At 35.6% G+C, this 15,947-nt stretch overlaps 2 long non-coding RNA genes across 2 annotated transcripts in view; both read left to right on the forward strand.

Moving 5' to 3' along the window:
- Positions 1-4,637, forward strand: part of LOC147292948 (uncharacterized) — a 34,267-nt gene extending 29,630 nt beyond the window's left edge. Inside the window, exons 4-6 of the long non-coding RNA XR_015120805.1 lie at positions 3,814-4,007; positions 4,192-4,327; positions 4,439-4,637. This is a non-coding gene — a long non-coding RNA (uncharacterized LOC147292948). The remainder of the gene's footprint in view (positions 1-3,813; positions 4,008-4,191; positions 4,328-4,438) is intronic.
- A 4,379-nt stretch (positions 4,638-9,016) lies between these two features.
- On the forward strand, positions 9,017-9,862 carry LOC147292951 (uncharacterized). The gene is made up of 3 exons (XR_015120836.1): positions 9,017-9,080; positions 9,446-9,528; positions 9,644-9,862. It is a non-coding gene; the product is annotated as an uncharacterized LOC147292951 (long non-coding RNA).
- Positions 9,863-15,947: the final 6,085 nt, after the last annotated feature.

Below are 15,947 nucleotides of genomic sequence, written 5' to 3' on the forward strand. Positions count from 1 at the left end.
ATTTTAATCACAGCCTATTTTATGTCATCATTTTCATCTAATTACAATATTATAACATTTTACCTTTTCATCCATTACAATATTTGTCCGCGGCATCAAATATTTTTTGTTTGCCTTTTCTTTGCGTTTGCTTGCTTGCCTTCTGTTTTTCTTCCTGGGTTTCGTTTGCTTGGTCGTCTGCATTGACCTGCAAGGTCCTCGAGCCTGTGAGTTTGTTTTGGGGGTGGCATTGTTATCAAATTCCCCCCACTTAATGCATGTGAATTTAAGCCTGCTAATTTTTTCCCTTTATGTTGGCAAAGATGGCAGTCTTTGATTTTCGTTATGGACTTGATTTCATTTCGTTTGCAACCCTTGAAAGGTTGGTTATGTCTAAGGCTGGTCTTGAAAGTAGGCAAATGAATGAGATACTTACATATCTCAGGCCGTCGAATATTTAGGACCCCAAAATTTTATAAATCCATTGTATATTATGTCTGCTTTTGGCAAGTTTCTACCTAAACAATAATGTTAATAAACACATAAACATGTTGTGAAATCATTTATTTTATCTTCAGGTTTCTTAAATAGTTGATGACATGCCCAAGAATAAGATGGTTTAATGGTGAATATTGACTATGTATAGATATAGCTACTTAGCTGGCTACAGACGTCGCTTAATTGATTTTGAAAGCTAATTCATGAGGTTTCTCAATTCAATTGTCCAACGTAAAATGGACATGCAGTCATTTGGGCCACGACTGTGAGTCTCTTAAAAAAGAGATTAGGCTTTCTGGTTTTCTTTTTTTTCTTTGGCGAGGGGTGCTGTGGAAAAGTGGTTCCACTTTTTTGCCTTCTTATATAGATTATGATTTTAGTAGGTATCGATTCATGATTAAAACACTCTGATTAATCAAACACTTTGATTAAAATATTCTGATCATTTTGAATTAGTAGATGATACTTCTGTATTGCTCAGTAAGTTAGAGGTTCTTCCTTTGTTCTCAAAATTTGCATTTAAAAACATTTTTACAAATCAGTAAATTTGTACTACTGTGCAAAATTGCTTTTGACTGCTGATCTTTATGCTTAATCTATTAATTAGTATAAGTTACCAATTATCATAACATTTTAGGCTTGGTTACCACATTCTTGAACCAAGTTACCATTTTTTTGATCAAACCATCACGAAAGTTGTAACGTGTTTTGGTTGGCTGATTTGGTTACCATTTTCTTGATGTTTGGTTCAAGAAAATGGTAACTTCAATCAAGAATGTGGTAACTGACCATTTATTGAGAAAATGTAACCAATTCTTAAGGAAAAACATCAAGAAAATGGTAACTTTGGTCAACATTGGGCTTGGTTACCACATTCTTGAACCAAGTTACCATTTTAAAAACGAATGATCAAGAAAGTGGTAACGTTTTTTGCCCCACTGATTTGGTTACCATTTTCTTGATGTTTGGTTCAAGAAAATGGTAACTTCGATCAAGAAACTAGTAACTTACCATTTCTTGAGATTAAGTTACCAATTCTTGAAAACAAAATCAAAAAAATGGTAAGTTTGTTCAAGATGTAATTTTGTGATTGCATGTCCAAACCCGATTGCCAAACAGGAGCTTGTATATAATACTCGGAGAATGCAGTTGCCTTTTCGTCTATATACAGTTGCATGCGTAGGTGGTTACCACATTCTTGATGTGAAGTTACCATTTTCTTGAATAAAAGATCAAGAAAGTGATAACTTGGGTTTTAAGCATTTGTGAAGTTACCACTCATTGAAACAACTCTCAAGAAAGTGGTAACTCTTAGTCAAGATTTGGTAAGACTGAGAGTTACCACTTTCTTGAGGCATGCATCAAAAAAGTGGTAAAACCCAAATCACACTCTCATTTCACTCTCCATTCAAAATAAATAACGTAGCCTCACCCAGACTCTCTCTCGCCGCCCTCGCCCTCTCAGTCTCTCACTTTCTCACTGAATCCTCGCCCTCTTGGTCTCTCACTCTCTCACTGAATCCTCGCCCTCTCGCCATCCTCGATCTCGCCATCCTCTCACCAAAAACTCAGAAACCCATCCCAGAAAGATCAGACTCTCTCTCGCCGTCCTCGCCCTCTCGTTGAATCCTCGCCCTCTAGTTGAATCATCGCCCTCTCGCCACCCTATCGCCATCCTCTCACCAAAAACGCAGAAAACTCAGAAACCCATCCTAGCACGTCCATCGCCCAGCATCCCAGAAAACTCAGACCCTCTCTCTCACTGAGTTTCGAAACCTAGAAACCCAGAAATAGGAGTACATGGATTCATCTACACACTAGGGGGAGGGCATAGTATATTAATGGGGTTAAAGAGACCTGCTATCAATAGTTTTTAGACTAACCGATGGCGAAGTAGCTTCACCTGGTTCTCTACCTTCCATTTTTTTGAAGATTTTTTGTGGGACTTTCAAGGTTAGTGCGACAGTAAAAGAAACCGTCAGAACTGAGCTCCAGTTTTTTAACTCTTGGTCTTGTTTCTCTCTATGCTTTGGTTTTCTTGTTATTGACACTTTTGGAGATCTCAAAAATTTAAATGTAGTTGGTATTGTGCAAAACTACGCTATTATAATACTCTTGGTCTTCTTTCCTTGAAGGCCATTAATCTATCAGGGGTTTCCTTGCTGGTACATCTCCATTAATTTTTTTTACTTATTATGCATTCTCATTTATCACCATGGTTGACCATTCTCTTTTCATCATTAGAATAAATTAAATGCATCTTTGCCTTTCCTAAAAACCAATGTAGCTTGTAAGTTAATATTGATGAGGCCACATCCAACAAGTTGATATAACTATGGTTCTTTCTTGTCCTTGTCTTGTTTGGAATGAGTCGAATGACATGGGTCTTGTTATGGGCAACAACTTGATCTCTTTCAACTTCTGCAGGGAAGAGAAGAGGAAAGGTCTAAGGAAAAACAAAGCTGCCAGCAATAACAATGGTAGTGGAGAGTGAGCAATGGACAACCTTCCAAGTATGGGTGGTAAGTTACTGTGGGGGAATTAATGAGATGCTTCACTGGGAAGTAGATTGGCTTTTGAAAACTCTGCAGGGACTCATTGTAGCATGATACTTTCTTTGTAGCTAGGAATGAATCAGTTTCATATAGCTGGACCTCTGTGCTTTGTAGAAGTCCATAAAGTTTTGTTTAGTTCCTTTTGTTATTGGTTTTTGGCCAACAATTTGTTTGTTTGTTGAGAGCAGGAAAATGAATTAATATATTATTGTTTCAGAAACTCAAATAGTCAAATTTCTTGTATAGATCCCCAGTCCGAAACTCTCACTGAATCTCTTTCTCCCTTAATTTCCTGCTCGATCTCTTTCGCTGTTTCCTTCTCATCGATTCTCTCCTTGTAAGAGGCAATCCACACCTAATGTCATTTTAGTGGTCATCTCTTTTGCACAACAGAGAAAAGTAGAAAGAACATGCTCAAATCAGTAGTTGTCGATGGTACTCTTCTAGTTTCTTGGTTTGTTTTCGTTCTACTGTTGTGTGCTTGAGAATACCCATAGGTTTCAATGGAACAAAGAAACATAATCATGTTCTGCTGTGCAAATATGCGCTATGGATTCTTGTTTCCTTTCACATGCATCCCAGTAACTAACTTGCACACAAGTAAAAACTATTTTGCAATGGCCTTTTGAACTTGTTTCTAAGACACTTAACATTTAAACTTAGATGTGTTATGGGATTAATTGACTTTGAGTTTTAAGGAGACTATAGTAAGTTTCAATTTTCTTAAACATCCAACTTCAATAAAAGTTGAGTTGGTAATCACATATTTTGTTTATTCTAGTTTCCAGGATATGAAAGAAGACATTTAAACCAACTCGAAAGTTTTCACAAATTCAAGTTTGAAGAAGGCAGTAAAGATGCACCCCTGGCCTTCAAATTGCTCTGAGAAGTGATGTGAAGAACCAGTGCTTTCCTTTGGCTGTTAATTGTGCCTCTGTTATATGCTGCAGGGTCTCTCCAAAACAGAAGGATTTGGTAGGTCTATTATATATAATCTTCATTTCAGAAGTTAGGCAAACAGAAGGCTTCTTCTTCTTTTATATTCTGTACTGAATTTTATCATCTTACCAACTTCTGTAATTAAGAAAAACAAGCCGATTCCATCTTTTCATTTCAAAATACGTACGAGTGTCCTGAAATCAATCTTATATTTTTGCAGATTACTCGTTTGGTTTAAAAAAAAAAAAAAACATACAGGAAGGACAACCTTGGCAATTGGAGATGGGGCAAATGATGTTGGCATGATTCAAGAGGCTGATATTGGAGTAGGAATCAATGGCATGGAAGGAATGCAGGTAAGCTTCAGAAATGATCTTTGACTTGAGGACTTATTTGTGGTGACATGGGTGATATGTATCTGTATAATATACCCTTGTTATTCAATTTGAAATTTGTCGTCTTTGCAGGCTGTTGAGATTTCAAGGACAGATTACAAGCCTTCGGAATGGACATCTTGTATCTAGAGATTTGCATTGTTGGGTTTTTTATTAAAATCTAAGTTGTGAGAGAGATGTACATGTTTTGATGGATAAACTTTGATATCCGAATACTAGTCACTTGTCATTTTGAAATGAAATGTATTAACATCTACTGTTGCTACTTATATTGAAAACAAAGCAGGATGTATTTAATGTTGTAATTTTGAAAAAATGAGTTTAAAATAGTAATTAAAATCGAATTTGTGACCAAATTCTATCACTAAATGTATCTACAATATTTTAGTGAAGGAATGGTAGGTTTTAGTAATGAAGATTTTGGTCACTATTTCATGTAACCACCAGATCCACCTCATCATATTTTAGGGATGAATATATTTATGTTCCTCACTAAACCATCATCTATGGTGATGAAACATAGGCCTTTAGTGACCAAAATTTTGGTATTTTTGGGATGGAATAGTTCATCAATAAATCAATTTTTTTAGTGAGGAAAGACTTTGGTCACTAAAAAGTATAGGTTTTAGTGATGAATATTTTTTGTTCCTCACTAATAGGCTTTAGTCACTTGGTTTGGGTTTCGGTCAATTTAGAAACTTAAACTTAAACCCTATATTCTATATCCTAAATCCTACTGTGTTTTTTTCAAATTGTAAATCCTATAACTTACCCAATACACTATACCTTAAGACTATAATTCATAGTTGGTAACTTGGTATATAACTATAGAAGCAATTTTGTTGAGAATTTGGGATTGCATGTCAAAACCTGATTGTCAAACACGAGCTTATGTTTAGTAGTCTGATACTGCAATTGCTCTTTCGTCTATACACAGTTGCAGTGTGAAACAATTTTTGGCCCACTGATGATGTTACCATTTTCTTGATGTTTGGTTCAAGAAAATGGTAACTTGGATCAAGAAAATGATAACTTACCATTTTTTGAAAAAAAGTTACCATTTCTTGAGAAAAAAAATCAAAAAAATGGTAACTTTGGACAAGGTTGGGCTTGGTTACCACTTTTTTGATCAAAGTTACCATTTTCTTGATTGAACAATCAAGAAAGTGGTAACGTTTTTTGCTTGGCTGATTTGGTTACCATTTTCTTGAGGATTGGATCAAGAAAATGGTAACTTGGATCAACAAAATGGTAACTTACCATTTCTTGAGCCAATGTTAACATTTCTTGAGGGAAGAAATCAAGAAAATGGTAAGTTTGGTGAAGCTTGGGCTGGGTTACCACATTCTTGAACCAAATTACCATTTTCTTGATCGATCGATCAAGAAAGTGGTAACGTGTTTTGCTTGGCTGATTTGGTTACTATTTTCTTGATGTTTGGTTCAACAAAATGGTAACTTCGATTAAGAATGTGGTAACTTACCATTTCTTGAGAAAATGTTACCATTTCTTGAGGAAAAAAATCAAGAAATTGGTAAATTTGGTCAAGATTGGCCTTGGTTACCACATACTTGAACCAAGTTACCATTTTCTTGATCGAACGATCAAGAAAGTGGTAACGTGTTTTGCTTGACTGATTTGGTTACCATTTTCTTCATGATTGGTTCAAGAAAATGGTAACTTTGATCAAGAATGTGGTAACTTACCATTTCTTGAGAAAATTTTACCATTTCTTGAGAAAAAAGATCAAGAAAATGGTAAGTTTGGTCAAGATTGGGCATGGTTACCACATTCTTGAATCAAGTTACCATTTTCTTGGTTGAACGATCAAGAAAGTGGTAACGTTGTTTACCCCACTGATTTGGTTACCATTTTCTTGATGTTTGGTTGAAGAAAATGGTAATTTCAATTAAGAAAATGGTAACTTACCATTTCTTGAGAAAAAAATCAAGAAAATAGTAAGTTTGGTCAAGATATAATTTTGTGATTGTATGTTCAAACCTGATTGACAAACAGGAGCTTGTATTTAATACTCTGAGAATGCAATTGCCTTTTCATCTATAGACAGTTGCATGCGTAGGTGGTTACCACATTCTTGATTTGAAGTTACCATATTCTTGAATATAAGATCAAGAAACTAGTAACTTGGGTTTTAGAAAGTTTTCTGAAGTTACCACTTTTTTGATGCATCCCTCAAGAAAGTGGTAACTCTTAGTCAAGATTTGATAAGTTACCAAATCTTGACTGAGTTACCACTTTCTTGAGGGATGCATAAAAAAAATGGTAAAACCCAAATCACATAGAATTTCCGCTCATCTCACTCTCCATTCAAAATAAATAACCTAGCCTCACCCAGACCCTCTCTCGCCGCCCTCGCCCTCTCAGTCTCTCACTCTCTCGGTAAGCTATCCCGGCCTCCTCTCTTTCGCTTTGTAGCATTCTCTCTACCTCATCCTCTTGGGTTTCTTCTTTATGAAATAGGGTTTCAAATTAGGGGTTTTTTGGGGTTTATGTTTTTCTTCAAATTAGGGGTTTTCTTAGGTTTGTTTGTTTCTTCAAATTAACTACACCTTCGTCCGACACTGGAGTCTCCCATTTTCTGCTTATCAAGGATTTTTTTCATTTTGAGGTTTTTATTTTCCTTCTGCATTTGGGATAGTTACAAGTTTGGTTTTTGGGCATGTTCGGCTCTGCATTTGGGTTTTGCATCTCACAGAGAGTGCAAAAAAAGACTAAGACAAGGAAATAGCCTTGTCCTTACCTACTGGCAGTGGCCCTGTTTACCTCACCATCATCGACGTACCCACTCGCATCCTCAAATATTGAGATATGGGTTGGTTGCTGCTATATCCAACTCCTCCAGCAAATTTATGGACATATGAGTGAGAAACCGTAGCCCTAAAACAGTTCTTTTATGTACTACTGAATTTGTAGATCTCACTGGCGCTATCAAGTGCTCGGCCTTTCTCTCTCAATTCAATCTTTGTTTTTGTTTTTGTATTTTTTTCTTTTTTAAATCTATTTATGTTGTCAATCAAAGTATATTTGGTTGAATTTTGTTGTAGGTTTTTGGTAGTTCTCTGTATCTATGTGAATCTGGTGTTGGTTTTATAAATTTCTTTATGATTTGGTATTATAGATCAACACTTAATTCCGCTGGATGTTCTGAGGCAAGAATAAAATCAAAAAAATCTGGCCTGAAGTTCCAGTTTTTGATATGCTTCCTTAATCCTTAGTTCTAAAATTATTTCTTCCCTTTTTCCTAATATAATTAGATATCCAAGTGTATATATTGAGGTGAGATTTTGAAACAGGATACTCGAACTTTGTTTACATGGGCTCTTGATGGTGAAATTCTTGTTCTTAACATTACCCGGCCAACAACAGATTTTTGCCTCCAACCCCCAATTAAATAGCATCAATGATTGCATTTCTCATTTAAGAGGAATGATGCAAAACCCTGAATTTCTTTGTCAGTTGGCTTCTCCTGAGAATATGCAGGTATGGTAATGAGTTACTAGCTTGCTTTTGGAATTTTGAAGTGTTTGTTTACCTAGGCTACCCAATTCACATGAGAAGTCTACTGGATTGGGTTTCTACTTTGTAGTTGTTTTGGTTTGTTGTATTTCTTTCTACTTTTCTTGTTTGTATGAACCTCTTGTATCACTTTGGCGGTTTTCCTTTTAATGGTTGAAGTATTTTCTATTTTTCTTTTTTAGGAACATGTTTTGGGTTGGGATCATTGTAAATTGTGGAGTTGGAAATTAATAAAGCTATGTAAGGTCTTGATGCATGTTTTAAGTGAACTGCAATGAGTAAGGGAATATGTTGGTTTTGACTTGCAATAGAGCAGATGTAATTGGACACTTGATGAAATTTATATGAATAATACTTGAGAAATGTTTAGCCTTTTCTTTTCCTTAGATGATGCTGGTTCAGATCAATTTGTAGCTTTCAACTAAATTTATCACTTGTTATGGTTTTCTTTTGTAGGTTTGTATGTCAAGGGTAGTTAGTACGTACTCTGCATTGGGGTTTATTAGTTTTTTTGTAGTTGCGTGTGAATTATTGGAAAGATTTTCAAACATGTCATGCAGATTGGCCTGTAATGAGTTACAAGGAATTGTGTTAATACATATTGGACTATAATGAGTTCCACAAAGCTAGGAAGATTGATATTTTGATTAACATACTCTGCAGTTGAAGGAGCATTTGAGGATGAGAATACTGGTATGTTTACTTTCTTATCTATTTTGTTTAATTTGTTTTCTATGTAAATGTCATCATAAGAAGGAAAAATTGATAACTTTTATTGCTGCTTTTGTACTGTGACAACTGAGCCAGCTGTTTGTTTGAGTACTGGTAAGCCCCTCTTGTTAGTATGGTGTTTTATTATCTGTTTGTTATTTTTTCATTCTGGGCTTGAATGTTGTGTTCACTATTTATTCATGGTAGATGTTGAGACGAATGCGTGCTTAGATAACAATGGTGGTTGCTGGCAAAATAAAGCAGCCAACCTCACAGCCTGCAAGGTATAGATCATAACTTACTAGCTCATCACATGCTTTTTGACAAATCAGAAAATCGTGTATTTTAACTCCTCTTCTTTGGGACTTCAGCTCGCACACTCAGGATACATTTCGTGGGAGGGTTTTTGAGTGCCCCCTAGTTGATGGTGTGTAGTTCAAAGGAGATGGTTACACTAGCTGTGAAGGTAAAACGAAAAAACTATATATTTTTTGTTTATGTCAAAAAAGACATGAAAATTAAATAGAGAAGGCAAAAGTGTGGTTAAAAAAAATTGTGGATTTTTTTAATGCTCCTGGTTTTGCATTCAAGATGGTCAAAAGGTTTGATCAAGATTTAATGATCCTAGTTGTTTATATCTACATATTGCAGACTTAGTTCTAAAAATAAATATGTATGGGTTACAGATCAATGGAAATCTACACTGAAATTTCAATTCTTATATTCTTCTTCATGTTAATCAAATTATAGCTAGAATACTTCCACTTTGCAAAAGTTTTCCTTTTGTTGCACATTGTATTTCAATATATTAATATTACCATTGGCTTCCAGCGAGTGGGCCTGGGAGGTGCAAGGTAAACAATGGAGGTGGTTGGCATGAAGCTCAAGATGGACATGCATATTCTGCTTGTACGGTAAGTGATCTTTATGTGTTCCCTTTTTTTTTTTTTTTTTTTAAACAAAACATTCTGCTCTTGGAAAATATATTTATTTTAAATTCCTATTATTTCTCTAAACATGATGATGGAGAGGTCAAATACAAGTGTCCTGCTGGGTTTAAAGGTGATGGTGTCAAAAGTTGTGAAGGTAAGAGAAATTAACGTCTTGGTATTTTTTGTTGTTGTTTTTCAATTTCACTGTAATAGGAAATAAATCTAGTAATGCATTGATGTCTAAATAGCTCAAGTTCAGAAATTAAAGTCATGTTTTTGTACTGTGACAACAATGGTTCGATGCAATATATTGCCAATTTTGAAGGTAAATCAACGCCCAGCTTGGGGATGGAAAGGGACTAATGTAAGTGAACGTTTTTGTTAAGTTTGGCCGACCATTTGTGCAACCAAAACATTGAAATGTCATAATGCATGTGTTTTGTATTAGGGTAAGGCTGACTGCCATGGCTGGATATGGGTAGATGAGTACAAGAACTGTGGATTCACCAATGTTTCGGCATCACAACCACCCAAAGATACCGGAGTGTCAAATGTCGCAGATTCATCACAAGGGTCAGCTGCCCCTGATTTATCTCAACAGTCCAGACCCCTGGATTTGGTGGATGAAGAACCTGGGAACGACTATCATTCAGAGTCATCGCCAGACTGTACCCCTGCCAATTAGCGTCCATGGTGGCCATCTGACTCATCGTGGTCACCTGATCCTGATGAAATTTACTCCCCGTATTAACAAATGTAATTATAATGTGCAAAACTGGTTGTGACGTCACTAAACTTGGCAGGCTACAATCAGGAAGATTGCTGTTACTCTTGATTAATTTAGCAGTTTTCATGTTGTGAGAATTGCTTCTTGGGTATCTGCTTGGTTATTGTTGTACTAAGACTCAATCTAAGTACTATGGATGAAGTGTATGCTTGGCCATTTTATTTTATGCATTTTGTTCGTTCTGTTGTTTATGGATGTGAGTAATGTGACTGTGTATATATGAATATGTGGCTACATTGTTTGGTAAATAAATGACGTATCGGTGTGCATCCTGAAAATTATGACAATTAAGTTATTGAGACGTTAATAAGTTCATGTTCGTTAGTAAATATTCAGGCACTCCAATTTAAACTAGCAGAGGATAATTGGGTATGTTAGACTAGACAAATACATTCATTTAAGAAGAGATGCTGAAAAACATAATGTCATGGGCAGGGGCTTGCCTCTGTAATAATATGCCTTATAGGAACCCTAGTTGTGCACGAGGATGCAGTAGACCTATCATTCAATCCCATGCAGAGTTCCATGTGTCCAAGAAGGAGGCAGATTCTTCAACAGATGCTGCCTCTGGCGCGTTTCCAGACTAGTCAAACTGTGTAATTTGGGATTGCATGTCAAAACCTGATTGTCAAACAGGAGCTCGTATTTCGCACTCTGAGAATGCAATTGTCCTTTCGTGTATACACAGTTGCAGTACGAAACCTTTTTTTGGCCCAGTGATATTCAGCAACATGTAAATGCTTGATTCTAACATTGCTTGTTTATTAAGTCAAAACTATTACAAGGGGATCAATTAAATTTATAGTCTTTATGAAACTAGACAAACTCACATCTCCACGAAAAAGTTAAGTACATGTAGGGAATCAAATTGTAAGAGAAATGAGCTAAAAGGCTTCCGCCAAAATATATTAGTAGGAACCACAGTTACTGTCTAAATGTATAAATATGAGTGGTTTGGGTTTTGGTTAAATTAGAAACTTAAACTTAAACCCTATATTATATATCCTAAATCCTATTGTGTTTTTTTAAAATTTTAAATCCTATAACTTACCCAATACCCTATACCTTAAGACTATATTTCATAGTTGGTAATTTGGTATATAACTATAGAAGCAATTTTGTTCAGAATTTTGGATTGCATGTCAAAACCTGATTGTCAAACATGAGCTTGTATTTAGTAGTCTACGAATGCAATTGCCCTTTCGTCTATACACAGTTGCAGTGCGAAACGATTTTTGGCCCAGTGATGAAGTTACCATTCTCTTGATGTTTGGTTCAAGAAAATGGTAACTTGGATCAACAAAATAGTAACTTACCATTTCTTGAGAAAAAGTTACCATTTCTTGAGAAAAATAATCAAGAAAATGATAACTTTGGTCAAGATTTGGCTTCGTTACCATATTCTTGACTGAGGTTACCATTTTCTTGATCGAATGATCAAGAAAGTGGTAACATTTTTTGCCCCACTGATTTGGTTACCATTTTCTTGATGTTTGGTTCAAGAAAATGGTAACTTGGATCAAGAAAATGGTAACTTACCATTTCTTGAGAAAAAGTTACCATTTCTTGAGAAAAAAAATCAAGAAAATGGTAACTTTGGTCAAGGTTGGGCTTGGTTACCACTTTCTTGATCAAAGTTACCATTTTCTTGATCGAACAATCAAGAAAGTGGTAACGATTTTTTCTTGGCTGATTTGGTTACCATTTTCTTGAGGATTGGTTCAAGAAAATGGTAACTTGGACCAAGAAAATGGTAACTTACCATTTCTTGAGAAAAAATTACCATTTCTTGAGGAAAAAAATCAAGAAAATGGTAACTTTGGTCAAGGTTGGGATTGGTTACCACATTCTTGAACCAAGTTACCATTTTCTTGATCAAACGATCAAGAAAGTGGTAACGTTTTTTGCTTGGCTGATTTGGTTACCATTTTCTTGAGGATTGGTTCAAGAAAATGGTAACTTGAATCAAGAAAATGGTAACTTACCATTTCTTGAGAAAAATTTACCATTTTTTGAGGAAAAAAATCATGAAAGTGGTAACTTTGGTCAAGATTGGGCTTCGTTACCACATTCTTGAACCAAGTTACCATTTTCTTGATCGAATGATCAAGAAAGTGGTAACGTTTTTTGCCCCACTGATTTGGTTACCATTTCTTGAGGATTGGTTCAAGAAAATGGTAACTTGGATCAAGAAAATGGTAACTTACCATTTCTTGAGAAAAAGTTACCATTTCTTGAGGAAAAAAATCAAGAAAATGGTAAATTTGGTCAAGATTGGGCTTGGTTACCATATTCTTGAACCAAGTTACCATTTTCTTGATCGAACGATCAAGAAAGTGGTAACGTTTTTTGCCTCACTAATTTGTTACCATTTTCTTGATGTTTGGTTCAAGAATATGGTAACTTTGATCAAGAAAATGGTAACTTACCATTTCTTGAGAACAAGTAACCATTTCTTGAGGAAAAAAATCAAAAAAATGGTAATTTTGGTCATGATTGGGCTTGGTTACCACATTCTTGAACCAAGTTACCATTTTCTTGATCGAACGATCAAAAAAGTGGTAACTTGGTTTGAGGCAAGGTTTTGGTTACCATTTTCTTGATGTTTGGTTCAAGAAAATGGTAACTTGGATCAAGAATATGGTAAGTTACCACATCTTGATCAAGAGTTACCATTATCTTGAGGGATGCATCAAAAAAATGGTAAAACTTGTTTACCAGTTCAGCAGGTTCTATATTTTTTTTTTTTTTTTTTTTGGTGCAGGCATTCTATGCCTGCAGTCATTATAGAAGCTCCCCCATTGTTTATAGCTGTTAATTATCGCAGAGAAGTTTGCAGAGCTTCATGGTTTTCTTGGAGCTTATGAACATATTCTGCTCGTCGCTTAATGGAATCCCAGCAGCGAGAAACAATGCCATCGCCTGAAAATGAGACTGAGAAGATGTTGCCCATTGCTTGCAGATGGATCGAAAGAACAAAAAGATTTGTAAATATTTTTGAGATAGAGTAGCTAGGCAAGGCAAGCACACACGCATATAGGATTGATCCGACTTTTATTTAAAGGCTGTAATGGAGCTGGTGTGGGTCCCATCAGTTGTGGTACAATAAGTATGGTGGAGGTTTCATTGTCATGACCGCCACAACTTGTTTAGTGTGTCATCCTCAATGGAGTAATGTGGTTACAAATAAAGATCCATTTGCATCCACAAAATACTAATCTTTTAAAAGGATCAGAGAATATAGAAAACTACGAATCCTGTAATCCATGACATAATTGAATTTAGGCCCTCCACTGTTCAAGGTTAAGCTCTGTTTCAACAATGAGAAGTAGGCTTTAAAATCACCGGGGTTCAAACCCCGTGTATTTGATCAAAATTTAGTTAGAAAAAATAAATTTAGAAAACTCTTAAAGTAGAGACACATGTCACACATCAAGATTTGGCAGCAAGTAGCTAGAAGCTCCTCAGCTTCTTCTGCTACTCTGCTAGCCTACCACTAAAACAAAAGATATAGTATTATACAATTTTGTTTAGAACATTTTGTTACAATGGACAGCATGAACAGGAGCATAACACTTTTAAATGCTAAACAATAATGCTATATCATAATAATATGTTTCCACAATAATTGGAAAAGAAGATCATTTATACAAATTGATTTAATTGTAATTGACTTTTGGAAAGGTGGTAATTGAGAAGAAAATTGCTTGGGCTCCTTATCCTATATAAGTAACCATTCCTCCTTATTAAGCTGAAGCTTTAATCACAGTTTAAGACCTACCTAATTATTAATCATACGTAATATATTGTTTTGTCATTTTCATATACTAGTCGTATTTGCATAATATTTTTATCTTTTGAATTGTTTTGGAGTTGCATTATTAGACCTATTCCTGATCTAAAAATATATACAAACTCAATTTTAATTTTTATGGACTAGCTACTCTGCTACCACTAAAACAAAAGGGCTTTATTACATTTTATCCACCTAAATTTTGAGTTCAATCTCACTTCACCACCTAAAAAACAAATTGAGATAATTTAACAAAAATACTAAAACACTCTTATTTTTAACAAAAATTTAGACAAAATTAGCTAGAGGCGGTACATTATAACAAATTTTTAATTCAGATGGTAAATTGAGACAAATTTTTTTTTTAGGTGGTGAATTGAAATTGAGCCTAAAGTTCAAGTGGGTAAAATGTAAAAAAGCCAAATAAAAGATGCATTAATGTATTATACAATTTTGTAGGTAGTCATGCACATACATGACAGAGGCAACACAAATCTTTAGATGAAACCTTCTCAAATTTAATATAGGCTTATTTGCACATTTGACACCTGACTTTAAGGTTTTGTCTCAATTTACCCTCTTCCATGTTTTTGTCTCACATGACCACCTAAACGTTAAGTTCGTGTCCCAAATTGCCCTATTCCGTCAACTTCATCCTTATCTCCGTCTGAAATGCTGAGGTGGCGTGGGTAATATCGTCTTTTCAGCCACATTAGTACTGCATGAGGGTCTACTCATCCATTATGGGCCCCAAAGTGCCACGTTGGCGTCCAGTTGGCCATGGATGAGCCAATCCAAGCATTTCCCTCCTTTTTTCTTGATTTTCCCTCCATTCTCCTCCTGCTATGTTAGTTCTCTCCATTTCCCAGTGTATAAAAACCTGACCCATAAAACCCATTCCACCATAAAACTCAAAGCTTTACTAAATCTGTTGTCAAAGTGGTTGAAGATGAGCAACCGAAGCTACCGGAGCAACCAAAGTTACTCGAATCAGTGTATGAAGGGGGAATCAACTGTTCGATGTGGGTGTGGGCTGAAAGCTCGGGTTTGAGCCTCCATAGTTTCCACACTTGAAATCCACCACTCTACATGCTCTGACCGCTTCATGAATGGCTGCTGCTCCTCGACCTCAACCCTTCTCTTCACACCATTCTTTATAGTTGTTAATTCTCGCAGAGAAGTTTGCAGAGCTTCATGGTTTTCTTGGAGCTTATGAACATATTCTGCTCGTCGCTTAATGGAATCCCAGCAGCGAGAAACAATGCCATCGCCTAAACATGAGACTGAGAAGATGTTGCCCATTGCTTGCAGATGGATCGAAAATGGATCGAAAGAAATAAAAGATTTCTAAATATTTTTGAGATAGAGGAATTAGTGTGCGTAGCTAGGCAAGGCAAGCACACACACATACAGGGGAGAGAGAGAGAGAGAGAGAGAGAGAGAAGTAATAATGTGGAGAAAGGATTGATGCACTGAGAGGTAATATTGGCCCTCCTTGGATTCTCCTTGGTGCACTGTGGAGTGAGGAGCTGGTGGGTGGTGGGGCTCACCCGGAAATTTGACCCGACTTTAATTTTGAGGCTGTAATTCAGTCAGTTTGCAAAATGAAATAAATTTGTTAGTAGTTTGTTTTTTTTTATGTATTTAGATTACATAAATCTTAAAATTTATATGATATTAATTAAAAAAAAAAGAGCAAAAAGTCCAAATCTGTAAAAATTTATGAGGTTTTTAGATAAAGCCCATTTGGGCAATAACCCAAGGATATATTTTTATCTTTGAATTTTAACCTATTTTTTATTTTTGGATGTCGATTTAGCT

Source organism: Dryas octopetala, chromosome 2, assembly GCF_963921425.1.
Source record: "Dryas octopetala chromosome 2, drDryOcto1.1, whole genome shotgun sequence".
NCBI lineage: Eukaryota > Viridiplantae > Streptophyta > Magnoliopsida > Rosales > Rosaceae > Dryas > Dryas octopetala.